The 17,055-nt window shown below is 41.7% G+C and overlaps 1 protein-coding gene across 2 annotated transcripts in view; it reads right to left on the reverse strand.

Moving 5' to 3' along the window:
* The window catches only part of KCNIP1 (potassium voltage-gated channel interacting protein 1), a 134,206-nt gene that overhangs the window by 108,231 nt on the left and 8,920 nt on the right, over positions 1 to 17,055 (reverse strand). The gene's annotated exons all lie outside the window — the stretch shown is intronic.

The following is a 17,055-nucleotide window of genomic DNA, read 5'->3' on the forward strand; positions in this document are numbered from 1 at the left end:
ACTGCTACCAGACTCCCTAGGTATGGAAACCAGAGCAGGAGGGGAGAGCGTGCAGTTCCCAGATGGAGTGTTGGAGCATGTCCAACACTGATCATTTCTCCTTCAAATTTCAGGATGAGTCTCCCCATCTCCAACTAAAAGGCAATGATAACACAGGCGTGTAACTGATTCATTCCCCCACTGGTCTTACAAGCAGTACTGCAATTTTCAAAGTACTTGCTGTAGCACCAAAGAAAAACAAACCTCACAAATCTAAAAAAAAAGAATTCAGCCAAATGGCTGAAGTCTTGCACTAAATCCAGCTAAGGAGCAAACTTCCAACAAGTGTTAATTTACAGTGCTTACAGCAGTGACTACCAAATCCTCTGAGAACTCCACACACAGATATTAAAGCCTGCCAAGCCAACGTGAGGTTAAGGTTTAGTTACCAACTCATTAAAATACATGGGGTTGACATGGCTGAATTTCCTTGTCTGCTTTCATAATCCCAGCTTTTATGTTTATGCTACACAAATTTTATGCATGACTAAACAAACATCAAGTCTAAAATCCAAGTTTTTAGACTTTTTTTCTTCACTTAGGATCAGATTTTGTAACCATTACTGCATGTATTACAGATCATTGGCAAGATGAGTACCTGGAATCAATTTTACTGTAAGAACTACTTCTTTGTTTGAATTAATTCTTGGAGTAATGAATAATTTACTATTAGAAGGGATGACAGGCACCAGAACTTGCAGCAAATCATCATTAAAAACAACAGATGTTTTATTCACACTATCGAAGAAAATTTAAGCCTAATATATCTGGGTGAAAGCCAGGCTTTCACTGAGAAAACAATAAAGTATATGTTTTAACTGAGTGGATTCCTTGGATTTTACAGGTCTATGCTGGTGATCTATACTTCCCCAAATTAGGACTAATCTTCACAGATAAGGAACAATGGAACTGAATTATGTTGTCTGTACCATATTTTTTAAAAGCAAAAATCTGGAATGGCATAATTTTCTGTTAGTTTATATTGTTAGAAGAGCAAGTATTTCCATCTAAAACTTGATAACGAGAGAAAGCCAGGTAGCTTGTTGTGGAATCCCATACTGACCTCATGTTTATTTGTTTTATAAATTGCTGTTAGGCTTTTCCCTACAAGTTGAATCCCATCACCTCAGAAGCACTCAATCCTCACATCCTTTCTCAAGTTAAAGACACAAATGTGGTTTGCTGATTTTGTTCACATGGAATCATAGATTGCTCATGTAGAAATAATTGTAACACAATGGATATCCCATTATACATTTTTCAAGCAAAACTCCTTTGGTTAAAAACTAAGACACGCTTTGAAAAGTACCTTGCTTTTGAGGAAATCAGCAGCACACCGTTTTGATCAGGAATTCTGGGAATTCATTTGGAATAACTGAAGCTGAATTTTCTTTCCAGCATCATCTCATGAGTTTCAATATCGCATGTTATTCTGTGTGATGTTTATGATGAGCACTGACATACAAAAGTCTTTATATTATCTTTAAACTAAGGAAAGACATTGCTACCCAGGAACAACTGAAAACCTCTTCAACTTACCTTCTTCTACATCAAAGCTTTTCTTCACTGTATTGTCACAGGTTTCTTCCAGGTGGGGACATCTTGTTGTCCAGGACCCCTCCGACCTGTCTGTCCCCAGGCTGGTCCCGGGCAAGGCTCGTCACAGTTCCTCCTTGAGTGGGGCCATTTGATTTCCCTCTCCCACCCTTCCCGTTTCAGCCACCAAAGACTGAATTCTGCCCAGGACATAAAGCAGAAATCCTTTTTGAATTAAGTAGGAGACTAAAATATCTACCAGTGTTGGCGCCGAGGCGCTGGCAGGGGCCTGCAGGGGGCTCTGTGAGGAGAGGCCGCAGCTGCCCATCACTGGACTCAGCCGGTTCTGGCTGGTTCTGCTGTGGCCCCACTGCCTGGCACAGCCGAGCCCCTCAGCGAAGCTGATGTCACCTCTGGGAAAGCGGATTTAAGAAAGAGCAAAAGGCTGCCTGGGAGTGAGGAAGAATATGTGAGAAACAGTCCTGTAACACCAGGAGAGGGAGCGGGAGAGCGGCTGGGTGGGCAGCTGGCCAAGGCCAACCCACCACAATCAGAGAAATTCAGCAATGTTTGGTGAAGAGGTAGCACTGTGTTTCATTTTTCTCATGGTTAGTGTATTTAAAAAAAAACAAAGAGAAAAGGTCTGTACATATATATTCAGAACAACAATGTATTTCCACTAACAGATAGTGGTTCATATTACTGGCCCAGTTTCACCACAGCAATGAAAAGGAAACAAATGCGTTCCTGATGTTGTGGACTCCCATTTGGATACTGCTGTTAGGCTTTATCTCCTGTCACAGGGCTCTCAAAAAAATCCAAAATAATCCCTGTAGACAAGCATTTGCCTTTCTAGGTTCTTCCCAATCAGGAGACATCAGGCATGCCTCCTGGTCTTGTTCAAGTCTTTCTCATGAATCAGCAACTGGAAACGTACCACCGCAGCCCAGACAGCAGGCTGCACCTTAACCTTTTAAAAATTCTGCTTTTAATTAGTTAGCTCATCTTTCTTACGCAAACGTTGCCAGGACTGTAAATTGGGGAGAGCAGGAAATGCCTGTCATGCTGCAGAACACTGGAAAGGTCAGGGCAGTCTCTGCTGCTACCCTAAATAGGATCTAGGAAAGATGTAAAATGCAGGTATGATGGCAAAGGCTGCAAGCAAAGGCAGAGAATGGCACTTCAAACTATTTTTATGACAAACAGTGGTTCAGTAAACAGAAATGTTCCTGTCTGGAAACATGCCATGCGGTCTTCCAGCATGAGCCCTCTTTGCTCTGCTTGCTCCCTCAAGCTGGCAACAGCATGATGAATGTCTGTGTGGTCAGCAGCTGTACATCTTCACTCCGGACACGAACGAGCTCACTCTTAAATGCCCATTTCTCAACGATTTGATCTTGGCCCACAGGAAAAAAGATATGCAGTTATGTGTGTGGGAAAACCAAAGTGCTCAGACAGAACGTAACACCGCAACAGGCCACGTCCTCCACCCAGCCCCACCCCACCACTTCTGTATGAGGGAATACAGTCCATTTACACCAAATTCATTAGACCTTGAAAACGCCAGAAAATCTGTTCGCCTCTGAGAGAGCAAAGCTATGAGAGGCATGACTAAACTAACCAGGCAGAGACTATCAGGACTAAGCAGGGAACAGATTTTGCATTTTAACAGCTGAAATTCAAAACTTCTGAGTTAGCTAGGGATTAACCTAATACCCTTGGCTTGAGTCAAAAAGAAGTGGTTTGTGGGTTTTTTGTTTGCAGTTTTTGGTAATTTTTAAAAACCAGTGCTTTAAGTATTTAAGAGAAACATAATCTCCAAATCATTCTTTAAAAGTCATCGTGAAATGCTTTGATATTTTCAAAAGCCATCTATTCAATTTTCCAGTCAAAAACTATTGCCTGGTACTATCTAGATTTGTAAAACTATTGGGACTCTCCAACTAACATTCAGGTTTCACTTCAGGTGTGGGACTGTGCAGGGCAAACTTGGCTCCACTGAGAGGGTCAGCAGTTGAGAGAGGATGGGGAGGCACTGAGGTGGGAGCAGTGGGCAGAGCAGCACTGGCAGATGTGCAATAACATCAGATCGGTGACATTCATTTATTTTTATTTTCTGCACAGTTCTCTAAGGACTGAGGTATCATGGAGGTCTATAAATTGCAGTTTCCTCATTGCAACTTCAGCGTTTTCCTGCCATGCATGCTCAGGAAGGTCAGAAACTCCTGAAGCATACTTTCACAGTCACTCTGTTTAATGCCACATTAATAAAGGGTTTGGTTTAGGCTTTGCTGATATTTTTAAAAAACATACATTAAATCTATGAGTTACAGGTCACAACTTGTAATATATTTAGAACTGTTTGAGACTATCTTAAGAAACTGAGGCATTTAGATAGTAAAGAAACTACTGCAGTCTCTTTATGGGCTTCTAAATACATCTCTTAGAATCTCTCAATCTACATGTTTAAGCTGTATGAATATCTTAGGAGAACAAGTATCTTTTGGTAAGGTAGAAAGAGTTTCTCCAACTTTATATACGTATCAAATGCAAGTGGGTTTTTTTGACTGTCAAAGACACATGTATAATTCTGGGAACCTCAGCTATTCCCTAGTCAATGGCGTCGCAGCACCAAGATAGTCGTGAAAGCTTATTTATGGCAAAGCATCAACATGTTTTCTTTGACTTTGTACAGAGAAAGGTAGAATTGGTCTGCCTATTTTTTTTTTTTTTTTTCCTAAAGGAGAGTTAAGATCAAGAGAAACATTTGACCAAGAAATTTCATAAAAGGTAAAAAAAATACTTACAATTATCTTAGGAGTAGTGTCAAACAACCAGCCCTCACAACAAATACTGCCTCTGGTACATGACACTCACCTACAATTTTTGTAATATGCACTAGAAAATTTTACTTAGAAAATTTCAAAGGTGACAAACATTACACCACAATTATATAACAAATCAGTTGGAAGAAGCATTAAATCAAACAGTACCTTTAGGAAGCCCCCCAGAAGGTCTACTCTAGAAGAATTGAAAATATCAATGGAATTGAAAGGTTTTTGTCCCAACCTACATTTGTAACCAAGCCTGATTAAATCACATCAGAAGTTGGGAACTAACTTGAGTGTTGAATGCCCGTTTTATGACATCTTAAGGTCAGTTTAAAACTCAGCTAAATCTTATCTGAATGTCTAAAATGTATACCTATAGTGTATAAAAACTGATAAATTACTTCAGCAGTTTCTGCACAGAACCTATACTGGCTTATGTACTACATCAGTCAAATCATTGCAAATGATATGCGAGCTCAAAAGAGATGCACAATTTTTGTTAATAATTTGTTCAAAATTATATTTAATGAAAAAATTCAAGACTTTCATGGGACCAATTAATTATGTTATGCACAACATCTTCCTAAAGACACAAACAAAATTCATCAATTGCACGCAACTTACATTTGAGGGAATATTTTAATTTAATTAAGCTCTCTACCGTTGAAAGATGTTAGTGTAATCTTAATGATCTAGCAGTGAAATTGGAAATGAAGCACAAACTCAGCTTTAGACTGTCAAACACACATTAAATGGAATAATTTGCAATTCTTATGATTTGAGTTGGATACAAATCAGAGACCTTTAGCTGCAGCATTGTATTTCTTTACCAGTAATCTCTGACAATCAATAGCATCTGAGAAGAAAGCCATATTACGTATGTGTGCCCTGCATTCTTCAATTCATCTGACGCTCTCCCTTATCAGACTGTGCTTTTAATTGCTTGCAGCTGGGAATTTTAAGGATATGTGCCTGCATCAAGATGTCACAAAAAACCAGAAACTGAGATAAAGTCTCAAGACAAAAGCAGTCTGTATGCTTTTGATTATGGGTAGGGTTAAAATACATTGTTTTCTCTGTAAAAAGTCATAGAAAATTAAGGATGCAACATCTTGCTGTGCAATAAAAGAAACAGGATTGCATGGGGAAGAAAGGATGGGTTTGCTTATGAAGTATTTGCTCAGGGCACTAAGTTAAAGCTCTGCTAGTGAATTTAATTATAGTATTTTCTAACTTTCTGAGAGCCTAGTTTTACAATTTATGCAACTTTTGCATTGTGTCACACAGCACGTGTTCACACAAATGCTACAGGCTCTCATTCGCAAGGTTCAGAAACCAAAGACTCTTCTGAGGGCACTGTAGTCTTCACTGCCTTGTCTCGTACCTATGGAGCCTTTCACTGCTGGGTGCCACAGGCTTCCCCATGCCCACCCCAGCAGGTCCCCTGCTTTCCCTTCTGTTCCCTCACAAGGTGGGTGTTCTGCTGAGCGAGGGTGCCAATTAAACTCAGACACCACAGTGGAAACAGTGGGCTTATTTTACTGTTAATAATTAGAGGATATAACTAAGTAATACAGAAAATAAGCAGTAAGAAAAATACAGAATAGTACACAATTATTACTACATACAGTTAAGCAAGGCAATGCACCTAATCATTACTACATGATGGGGAGAATAGTGATTAAGAAAGCTGCATCACCACTTGCATACGTTACCAACATCCAGACCCGCTGTCACTGGGCAGCCCCGGTTGCAGCGAGGATTTGGAGCACCTTTCCCTGCAAGTGGTCCCTACGCGATGCGTCCATCCATAGGTGAGGCATCCCAAGTTGCAGCAAGAGGGCCCAGCCTTATATACCAAAAACCAGCAAGCCAGAATAACTGGCACCTTTGTTTTGAGCAGAAACATCTGGTTTCATCCTCCTGTTGGATTCCACCCAAAGCCTGGCCAGGGCTCGGGGGGCAGAACGAAGGGAGTTTCTAACAAGGCCAAACACTTGGGTTCTCAGCCTTGAACAAGGCTAAACCAGGAAAGTTGGATACATTCTCACAGCATTTCATCCTCACTACTGCTTACATTTTGCCTAAGCTACATCTTTCACTAGTGAGTGAACATATTTTGTTAATGATCAGATACTAATTAATAAATGCTAACAGTAATACAGATTTTAGTAATTAACAGATACTAATAATGAATAACATCTGGTTGTGAGGTTCATCTAGAGGTCAACTTTGTTTCAGGGCCTATTTTTCAGGCCCTAGCACTACAGTGGGTTTTCCCCATGATCTCTGCACAGTGATGCCTTGTGGCTCCCAGACCAGACTCTTCTCTAGCAGATCTTCCTACTTGATGGTTCCTTCTTCTTGATTCTTTGATATTGCCTCCAGTTTCACTCCTTAATTTAACTACTGGCTAGATCTTAGCCATTTAAATCCTCAATCTATCTCCTCCACTACCCCCTCACAGGTCTAACACCTAAAGCCAGGCAACCCCCTTTTCTCCTGTGAGTTATGCAGGCTTTCCTTCTCCCCAGTGTATCTACACTTTTTGCGGCTGAAGCCAGAATTTTTGCCTGCTGTCCAAACTGGCTGTGATCATGTCAGTACCAAGCCCAAGATAAGGAGCAGTGTCTAATGATTCACACTCAGAGCTTTGTTACCCATACAGCCACTCCCCAAGTTGCAGGAACCAAGCCTCGTTGCTATCACAACACGTCACTGCAGTGCAGCTTTCACAGCAACAAGCATCTTGGGGTGGGTGCCCTCACTGCCTCTGAAATACAGGTCTGAAGTATCTCAAGTCAGACAGTCCAAAAATAACCCACCTTGAAAGACAGCGTCTTTGTCTGAAAACATAGCTCTTCACTTTTAAAAGGCATAAGTAGCATAAGGTTTTTCAAAATGGAGTTGCTACCTAGCTTCATTTCTGATATACTAAACCTGAATATATCAATTCTCAGTGAATAAACGAGTGACAGGATTTACAAAGAATGTTAGCTCTGAAATACTGCACTGTCTCATGGTTCGAATAAGCAATTAAACTTGATATAGCTGGGAGAACCAATAATCCCAAAGCAGAAAGCACACTTTCAGTTTTCAATGTAAACAAAAAAAAAGCCATAAGAATGATGTGGTAACACACAGATCTAAATCATACCCACTGCTTCTGCTTCTGTATAGTTGTGCTGCATTGCCTTAATAGCAAACATTCGAAGTGAAGAGCTGTCACTAACTGCCATTGAACCTGCATCTCAGCCTTTCTCATAAATTAGCAAACCCGTAAAGCTGCAACCATTACAAGCTTTTTAAACACTTAAAATAGACCATTTATTATTTTCCCCCTTTGGCCAGCAAGTTAATTCTGCAAATACTGCAAACAGATTCCAGTAGAGAAGAGCGAGGTTGGTACTTCTTTCGTATGACCTTCTCTATTTAGAAGGGTTTTCTCTGCAGCAGAAATCTGTCATCATAGCACTTGTCCCAGATACTGTGCCAGAATATCCCGTTTCCAACCAAAACATGTACTTTTGAATTAACCTTCCTGGCTTAACTCAAGGTCACTTCATTTCTTCCTTCAGCATCATTTAGCCACTTTGCCTCGCAATCCCCAGAACCTCATGGTACTTCCAGTTCCTGCCATGTCTCATTTCCCTTCACACCTCCTTAAATGCCCTTTCGGTCTTTTCACATTTCTAGTCAACTCTTTGTTAATTGGTCTTCTGGTTTCTGGTTCCTGTAGGTCTTGACTGAGGTTTTCCTTCTGCTTATGTCTTTCATGCTGCAGACAGCTGTGCAAGCTCTTCCCTACGACTACAGAACAGCTCTTGAAACAGGCCCACGCACAAAGACAGCACCTCAGCTCTGCACACAGACATCACTGCCTGAAACACCCCAATGTGCCTCGCCTGGCGTGCTCCCTGAGGGCAGGTTCCCATGCTGGCCTCCGCCAGGAGCTGAGCATCCAGAGAGAGCCCTGAGGCTCCTCATGTGCCAGCCCAGGGGCCCCTTTTCCTTTAACCTCCCTGAGAAATCTCCAGAGTCAATGAGGACACCACAGACTGACATCTCCGCTCTGCTGGTGCTGCAGGCAATCTCTTGGTCCAGAACACAGGAAATAAACTCTGCAAGTGGGGTTTTTTTTCACATTTTCCTATTGCAAAGAAAATCAGGTGGTGATGTATCCTACCCTTTTCAGTTTGGTGTCATCTTTCAGAATGGAATGTTTTGCCACAAACTTCCTTTTCAGCTAGAAGCATCAACTTCCAACATTTTCTGGTACAGGTCTGATATAAAATTTGAATGGTGGCTAATTGACTATTTCAAAGTAAAGGAAATATTTGATAAAGATATCCCCAAAGTATTTTTGGATTCATTTATTTTATTTTACTTCAAATAAAAGCATGCTGTTATAGTAATGTGTCACAGAATTCACAGTAAATGCCAGTGAATCCTATAATGAAGCCTGCTGTATTTGCATATGCAATTAATACTGCATATGGTAGCATTCAGTTTGTTAGCTATCTTTAAACAGTGTTCAGTAATCTGCAATTCAGGAAGTAACACACCATGCAAAGCTTTTAAAGTGCTTTACAAAGATATTTCATCAATCTTCAGCAACTTCCTAAAGGTGCACATTATCATCCTTACTTTATCCATGGATAAAACTTTGCACAAAGAATTAACGTGCAATTTTTCAAAGGCATTTAGTGCTTAACCCTTAGTAAGGCTTAAAAACCTGGTTCTGCATCAGGGTCCCAGAAGGAAACAGAAAAGGTCCAAACACTAGCAATAGAAACAATTAAAGCATGGGAATATTTCCATACGAGGAGAGATCAAATAGAGTACAGCTAGTTAAAAGAGAATGAGCATATGGCAAAGGAGGCATAAACAACCAGAGCACAACTTGCCAGTGCCTCTTCCCTCTTCATCATGGTTTAAGAGAAAGCTGCAAGTGGAGACGCGCTGACATTCGAAGGCAGGTCATTTAAAAAGGAAACAATACTGCAACCTTGCTAATGCAAACCCATCACCATAAGACTGTGGGGCAGGAAAGGGCTGGGGTCTGGGCCTGACCTAGGGACACAGTGCCAGGCGCAGAGTTCAGCAGCCGTGTCTCCCCTGCGCAAGGCCGCAGCTCTGGCTCAGCCTCTCTACGGGCTGTGGGAGCAGTCAGCGTGCGCAGCAGCTCCCAGTGACCTCTCCTTGTCACCCTGAACATGGCTGTTCCCTTCAAAACCGCTTGTGCTCCAAATAAATGCAGCATGCCTTCCTCTTCCATCCCTCTACATAAGGACACAAACAAAGCAAAGATACACCATTATGTTTGCTGAAATACATTGCTGGAATCAAACCTGCTTTAGGTTATTACAAAGAATGCACTGTGCAGGGTTTGGAAAATACCTCCCAGATAAGAATATTAATTCACAACTGTTGGAGAGGATTTTACACTTTTCTTTTTAACCCTACCACTTCTCTTCCACTGAGGTTTCCCGCTCCTGCCTCTGCAGCTGTCAGTGTAAGAGTCATTAGGTCACCAAGGAGAAAAGCATGAGATGACTGACTGCGTCTGTGCCTTCCAGAATAATAGGACGAACAAAACATGCTTGCAGCCAGGGCTGAGTGGCCTGCAGTTTGCATGCAGTTTTTCCAAGTGCTCTGAAGAAGTTAATCTGGCCTGCTGTCATGAGAGCTGTAAAGACTGGAATTATTTCTGTGCTGAAAGTATTTGGTTTCTGAAATCAGCAGGAAGATTACCTCAAAGATGAACACCTAAATCCATACTGTAGGAGAAGGTGCTAGCTGGGAAAAAAAGAAACCTTGGCTCCTATCATAGTAGAGAGTTTAATAATCCAGACTGCCAAATCAGGAAGATAAGGGGAATGCAGCTTTTTTGTGTGTGTGAGCATGTGAAAAAATGACCTTGAGCAACAAAGACAACAGCCTCTACAAAGTGGAAATACATATATGCCTGGAAAAAGCATGATAATTACCAACAAGGTTGTCTAATTCAATAATTTTTTTCACACAGGATGTGGAAAAAAACAACTAGAAAGGGGGTCATCCAAACTGGATTCTACCCAAAAGTATGGAAACTGATAAAATCAATGACATGGGACTAGATTTATTTTAATAGGGAAGGAAGAGGTTAGAGGATATTCAGATAAGCCAGAAGTTTTGAAACTGGCTGGGCTTGATATCCAACCTCAGCTGATGAAATCTCAGGGCTGTTAGCAGTTATTGGCAATCCAGTCTTGAGGAACAGGGATGAGGTGCAGAAGACTGAAACAAGATAAATACACTTCCTGTCTTCACAAAAGGCGGAGGATGAGGAGATGGGGAATTAGATATCTATCAGCTTAGCTGCAGCTCCTAGAAGCAAATAAAACCAAACAATTGGTAAGCAGAGAGAAAATCACAAGAAAATGAGTGGCTGCCCAACTGGATCTGTTCAGAGTAATTGGTGTCAAACCAATCTCGTTTCCTTCGACAGTAAGACAATAGATTTTGTGTCTCATCTTGATTTCTCTGAAGATTTCCACAGTATTTTACCTCACTTTCTTGTCTATAAGTTAAGAAAACACAGTCTGGGTGAAAATACGAGGGGGTGGATGCAGCACTACTTGAAAAACTACTCAGAGTAGTGTCAAAGGTTCATTCTCAAAAAAAGATATAAAAAACCTGAGCCTCATGGGGAGCCTTCTTAGGTCTGGTATCAGTCATTATGAATGGCAGATGAATTAGTGTACTTACTACATTTGCAAATAATACCAGTCTGGGAAAGGGGGAAAACAGGTTGAAGATCAAATGTAGATTTAAAAAATATCTTGAAAACAAACAAAACCAGGTTTCTACTCACTAGGAACAAACACAGAAATCTACACCTATGCTGGAATAATCACCTGCACAAATGTAAGGCAGAAAATAATTTTACTGGTATTAGAGCTCCACAAAAAAAATCAGGAGCTATAAAGGATCAAAAACCATATGTTACAAAAACGAGGCAAATGTTCTTCTAGAAGTACAAGCACAGAGACAACTTACAAGACAAATGAAATAGCCCTTCCACTCTTCTCCACACTATCAAGGAGTACAAGATCCAATTTTGGGTCGTGCACACCCAAAAAGATATAAGCCAATTAAAGAAAGTCCAGAGCAGTGAGAATGATCAATAGTCTAATAAACAAGACCTAAACAAATTGAGGTTGCTTGGGAAAGGAGAGACCAAAGAGAGATGATAAGTACACAAAAGACCAGTGCAGAGGAAGAGGTTAATCTATTCTATGTCCTCAGTGGATGAGAGAAGTAACTAGCTTCAAGTTTAGCAAGGAAGAATCAATTTGGTATGAGGGAAAAGCTTTCTACTGGAGAAGGGAACAAAGCACTGAAATAAATTGCCTGGAGAGACTGTGGAGCCTCCATGTTGGGAGGGTTTTATGAACAAGTCAGAAAGCAGCTGCCAGAAGCTGCCTTGGGGCAGATGTATGGATCAAATTGGGTCCACAGGAGCCTACGCTATCGCAGTGCCTCTGCCGCCTTATGCCCACACTGCAGTCTGCCAGCTCACTTTCATACAAACCATGGGAAAATAATTGAAAGCAAACAGAAAGTCTATATTTGGTATGGAAACTACCTAAAAAAAAAGTATCTACCCCTTCACTACTGAAGCCCTTCCACACCTTAATACCTTGCACGTCTATAACGCCCTAAGTGCCAAAGCTCTATACATACCTGTAGGTATTAAGGGATAGTAAGACATGCAATACATAAAATTCCCAGCAAGAACACGCAAGGTCGCACAGAAAGGCAGTGACAGAACAAATAACACTCCTTCCTCTGGCTCAGGCACCCTTGCTGTCGCCAGCTGCTCACTCTCCCAACTATTTTAATATGGATGTACAACATTCATTAACCTTTCTCACCAGACCAGAAAACTAAAATCCAACTCCACTTTTGTGAGCTGCTCAGGAAGTTATTGGTATCTTGTTGCCATGCATAAATTTAGAACCAATTTAATTTTCTGGACAGTAAATTGTTAATTATCAGAGTTCAGGCAATAGAGCTAGGTGTTACAGAGTTACAAGCTCTATATCAGCTAGCTGCCATGGTCTGGGACATGTCCACCCTGACTACACTCTTCTAGAATTAGCACTCACTTTACACCACAGGAAGTAAAAAAGTAGCTACACAGGATATAAAAAAGTAGCTATTTGCACCTCTCTGGGCCTGGTTCCCCATACAATATCTTAACACAAAACCATGCTCAGCAATGAATTGAATTCTCCCTGTGTTCCTGCTCGTGCACCCCAGGACACCCTCCTGGGTCACATCTGGAGGTAACTTCTGCAGCATGGGCCACAGCCAGCTTCCTGGAAGTGTCATTTATTAACAATTACCCTGCTACTGCACAGACCTAAAATTCAATGCAGTTGGTAGATTCCTCCTGTTCTTCTGGCTTTTGGTAGTTTACTAAGTTTGCTACAGAGAGCCCTGCAAGTATTCTGGAGAGTAAACACTCTGTGGGGTAGCAGGTGGACTGTGACTAGAAAGGGCTGGACTTGACATCAGTATTGTCCCTTCTCGGGTCCCTTTGGCTGTTTTAGTTAAACCTGGAGTTGGCCAACAGAGCCCCTGGGTGCTGACTCTGTGCTCGTCTATTCCTCCCACCTCCCTTTTCTATTTCCATCGCTTGTGTCCTGGTTTATGGTGGAGGGTGGCTGTCATATTGCTTCACTTTACTGAGAGATTTCTTTATAATTTGCATGCATGTGTATTTGCGTAATAGCATGCTGTGGAGTTCAAAGCTGTTTTCTCACTTTCAAAGTAGTCCTCGTGTGTAAGTTGTCCCAAGTCTGATGTGCACCAGGCTTGTATTTTTGTTCTTGATTGAGCATGCTGCACTATATTCTTTTTAAAACTCTAGCTATTCTGGGAGAAGTGTATAATTTAATATGTTCAATAGATTTCTCGTCAAGCATTCATGTACAACTTCCTTCATCTTGCACTCAGATGTCTGATTTTCCACAGTAATTGGATTTGCCACATTTGTGTTTACTTTTATGACCTATGGTAAGTGCTGCTTTTTTAGCTGAGGACTATTAAAGGGTTTGCCGAAGCCTACAATAGCCTACGAGGTAGGTTTTCTGAAACCTACAATGCTAGTTTTCAGGCAATTCAGAATCCTTTTCACACAGGGTATTAATGTACAAATTAATATAGCCTGAACACTACCTTAAGCAAAAGCTCTTCTGTACAACAGTAGCAGTGGGCATGCAGTGTAACATTATTAACCTGCTCTATGGTATATGCACAGCAATTCAACACATTTGCAGTGGGCCAGACCCAGGTATCCAAACAGAGACCAGGAAGAAAAACTTTTCTTGCAGGTATTGCTCTAAAGCCCATTCACAGGCAGAACTGGTCTCTCCATTGAATGCAAAATGAGAAATCTGAAGATACAGTGCAGGGGAGACCTTCAAAACCTTCTGCAGGGACAGAGCCAATGTCCCAAGAGCCATGAAGCTGATCTAGGACTGCAGAAAACAAAAGCTGTGAAAATGAGAACTGTACGACATCTGAAGCCTAGTCACACCATCTCTGCCTGTAAAACTGAGACCAAGATAAACAATCTCCTTCACGAGCATTATGAGACCTGCTAAGGACAAGTGGAAGACTATTACTGTTGGGATGGGGGGGGGCTGCCATCCCATAACTAAGCAAGCAGACTCTTTGCTTTTGCCGGCTTTATTAGTACATTATCTAGTTCTTTATTTTGGAACCAGTTTCCTTTCCTGCTGAATAGATGTGGGAGAGCCAGAGCTGCAGGAACGAAGGCAAGTAAGGAGAGAGGCCAGGAGTAACGACGGCTTAAAAGACAGGGCTTCAGGAAATCACTCACAGGGCACACTTTTAAATTTGTCTCTGATGCTTGCACTGGTGGTCCTCAAGTTTCTCCTACAATTCCCACTGCATTTGTTTCCTTTCTTCTTCGCAATAACATGTGCATGTTGTATCTGGGGTTGTCATTTGTGCTCAGTACTCAACGGTAGCTGCTTTCAACCTTTTCTTTTGGTATTTAAAAAGCCCAGCCGGGAGTTCTAAGCAGCTGTGCTCAAAAAGATGCTTTTAAAATCAAGAAGCAAAAGTGCAAACAGCTGCAGGGAGCACTACTGATACCTTCAAAAGGTGGAAAGGAGCGTAAATGCTCCAGTACAGCCTGCTGATTCACTGCTTGTTCATGCAGGATGCAAACCCGCCAGCAGTGCTGCGCTCTGAATGGCAATCCTGATCGGCTCGTTCTGAGCAGGGCTGACCACAGGTTTTCCCTGCATACCTTTGCAAGGACAAGCTGGTCGTGGGAACTTGGTCCTTACAGCATTCCCCACTATTCATTGAGCTCTCTAGACTGAAGGGAGTCTCAGCATAGGATCTTCAAGTTTTATAAACATGAAGAGAAAAATCAAGGAAAGCAAGTGTCCAGCAGTAGGTAAGGGACTGTGGAGAGTGAGCAGATGGCCAGCAACAGCCAATGCTCATCCTGACAAAGAGAAACAAGCCAGCACGCAATCCTGCTAGGAAATAAACTTAGGCCAACAGGAAGCAAGTGATGTGTTCATGTTCTTGGGAAAGAAAAACAGAGAAAGGAGTTACTGGAGCTATTCTTACTCACAAAGGGGAAAAAACATCCTAGGGTGTGGTAAAGAAAGCAGGTAAGTGATAGCATGGGCAACAGATTCAGGTCTCCCAAGTTCCAGTACTGTGTAATGATTTGCTTTTATCATCCTAGTAAGTTTTCAAGTTATATTAGACTGGTAGAGCAGCTCGCTTGCTGTCTTAGACCTGGTGCCCCTTGAGTTGCAGTGTAGCCTACCCTGCCAAAAGAAAGCCCCAGGATGTGTCCACCAGCTGCTGCTCATCCAGCCATCAGCCTGCCTTGTGCCTGAGCATCGGTCCCGCATAGGGAGACCCTTGAGGACTGGCCATGGACAAAGCGGGACCGCAGAAGGAGCCCTCTGGTCCGTAACTTCTCTTTGGTCCACTGAACCCTGACCTGTCCATCCTCAGGTTGGATGCCGTAGAAGTGCTTTTTCTTCAGACTATTCCACTCCTGTGGTCTCCCTTTCTCCTTTTTTCTGGTATGGGAAGATACCTCCTGAAGTGGGATCCTTGAGGTCCTCCTCTTGCATTCATTTCTGGGCTGCCTCTTCACTGTGCTTTTTGGTTCATATAAGGCAACAATCCTTCACCCTCAAAAGATAGCTTCAATTCTCCTACAGTGTACAACACTGTGACATCTGATAGAACTACAGTATATCACCACTGAGGCAGAAGAAAATGATTTACCTATATTTTCAATGAAACACGTTATTCAGTGTATATTAACCAAGGCATCACAAATGAGTGACTGTACGTGAGACAATGTGAGCTGAAAGCACTGAAAAATGTGCTACAGAAAGCACAATATTTTGAACTATATGATAAATGAAAACTAAGATGCATCACAGTTTTATAGAGTGCCTCTTCTTTTTCCCCTCCTAAAATATGCATATTGTGTAAATGTTTCACAAGAATGAACTGGGGAAAAACCTCACCTTTTTGAAGATGTCAGAATTAGGTCATCTCAACATTGTTGGGATGTTTATTGAATTCATATTTCTCCCTCATCAAACGACACAGTAGAATAAATTCTTTAAGAATAGTAACAATTCAGAGGTCAGGACAAAAGGCAAAAAAAAGGGGACAATTTCGATAACTGGTATAATCCTTTGAATCCAGGAGAACTGAACTATCAAGCAATTTTAAGCACAGAAGCATCCAGGTAGGACAAAAGTGGGTCAGGTGTTTAATGGAAAAGCACAGACTAAGGCAAAAAGTTTTTTTCCACTTCACAGTACAGCAAACTTGCATTAAATAGCAAGCCCAAAGCTAGAGGTTTTTTGAGATATAAAAATAAAATTGAGATTCTGTCAATATGAACTTGGCATTAGTTAGTAAGTAGAACCCTGTGAGTGCCCCAGAAAGATGATGTCCACCACAGTGAATGGAATCATGGGGCCATAGAAGCTCCCCTAACCTTTGAGAAGGATCTGAGATGATGAAGCTGTATATAGAGACTGGCTTTCATATCAACTCACTGCATCTTGCAGCCAATTTCCACCTGCCTTGTCCTACAGTAGGATTTTTCAGTGATAGATATGTTCCCTTGTGAATGGAGGGACAATGTTGACATGGAGCTATGCACCATGACCGACACGTTAACAGCAGCTCCACCAACACAACAGCCTGCAGTGCACTCAGAGCTCACCCTTTCTTGTGCTGTTACGATTCCCCCTGAAGACACACATACACTATCAGTTCCTGCCTGAAAAAGGAAGTCTCATAATGTTTTGGAGACCAATCAGGATGATAAAACCTATGCTGTTCCAGCTGTGAGCTTAAGTTTTCCCAGCTCCTCTTGAGCTTTAAAATGTTCCTCTAGAGCCTCCCAGGGCACTGTCTCCAAGGATGCCCACTGTTATGCTCAGTGGCATTATGTATCACCACATATTTGTAAATACAAATATTTTAATCTAGTTAGCATAGGAGCATGCATCACTGGTGAGCTGCAGTCTCTGCGGCACTGAGCCTGGCTGTACACACTGTATGTTAGCTG

This window comes from Strix uralensis, chromosome 14, assembly GCF_047716275.1.
Source record: "Strix uralensis isolate ZFMK-TIS-50842 chromosome 14, bStrUra1, whole genome shotgun sequence".
Lineage (NCBI taxonomy): Eukaryota > Metazoa > Chordata > Aves > Strigiformes > Strigidae > Strix > Strix uralensis.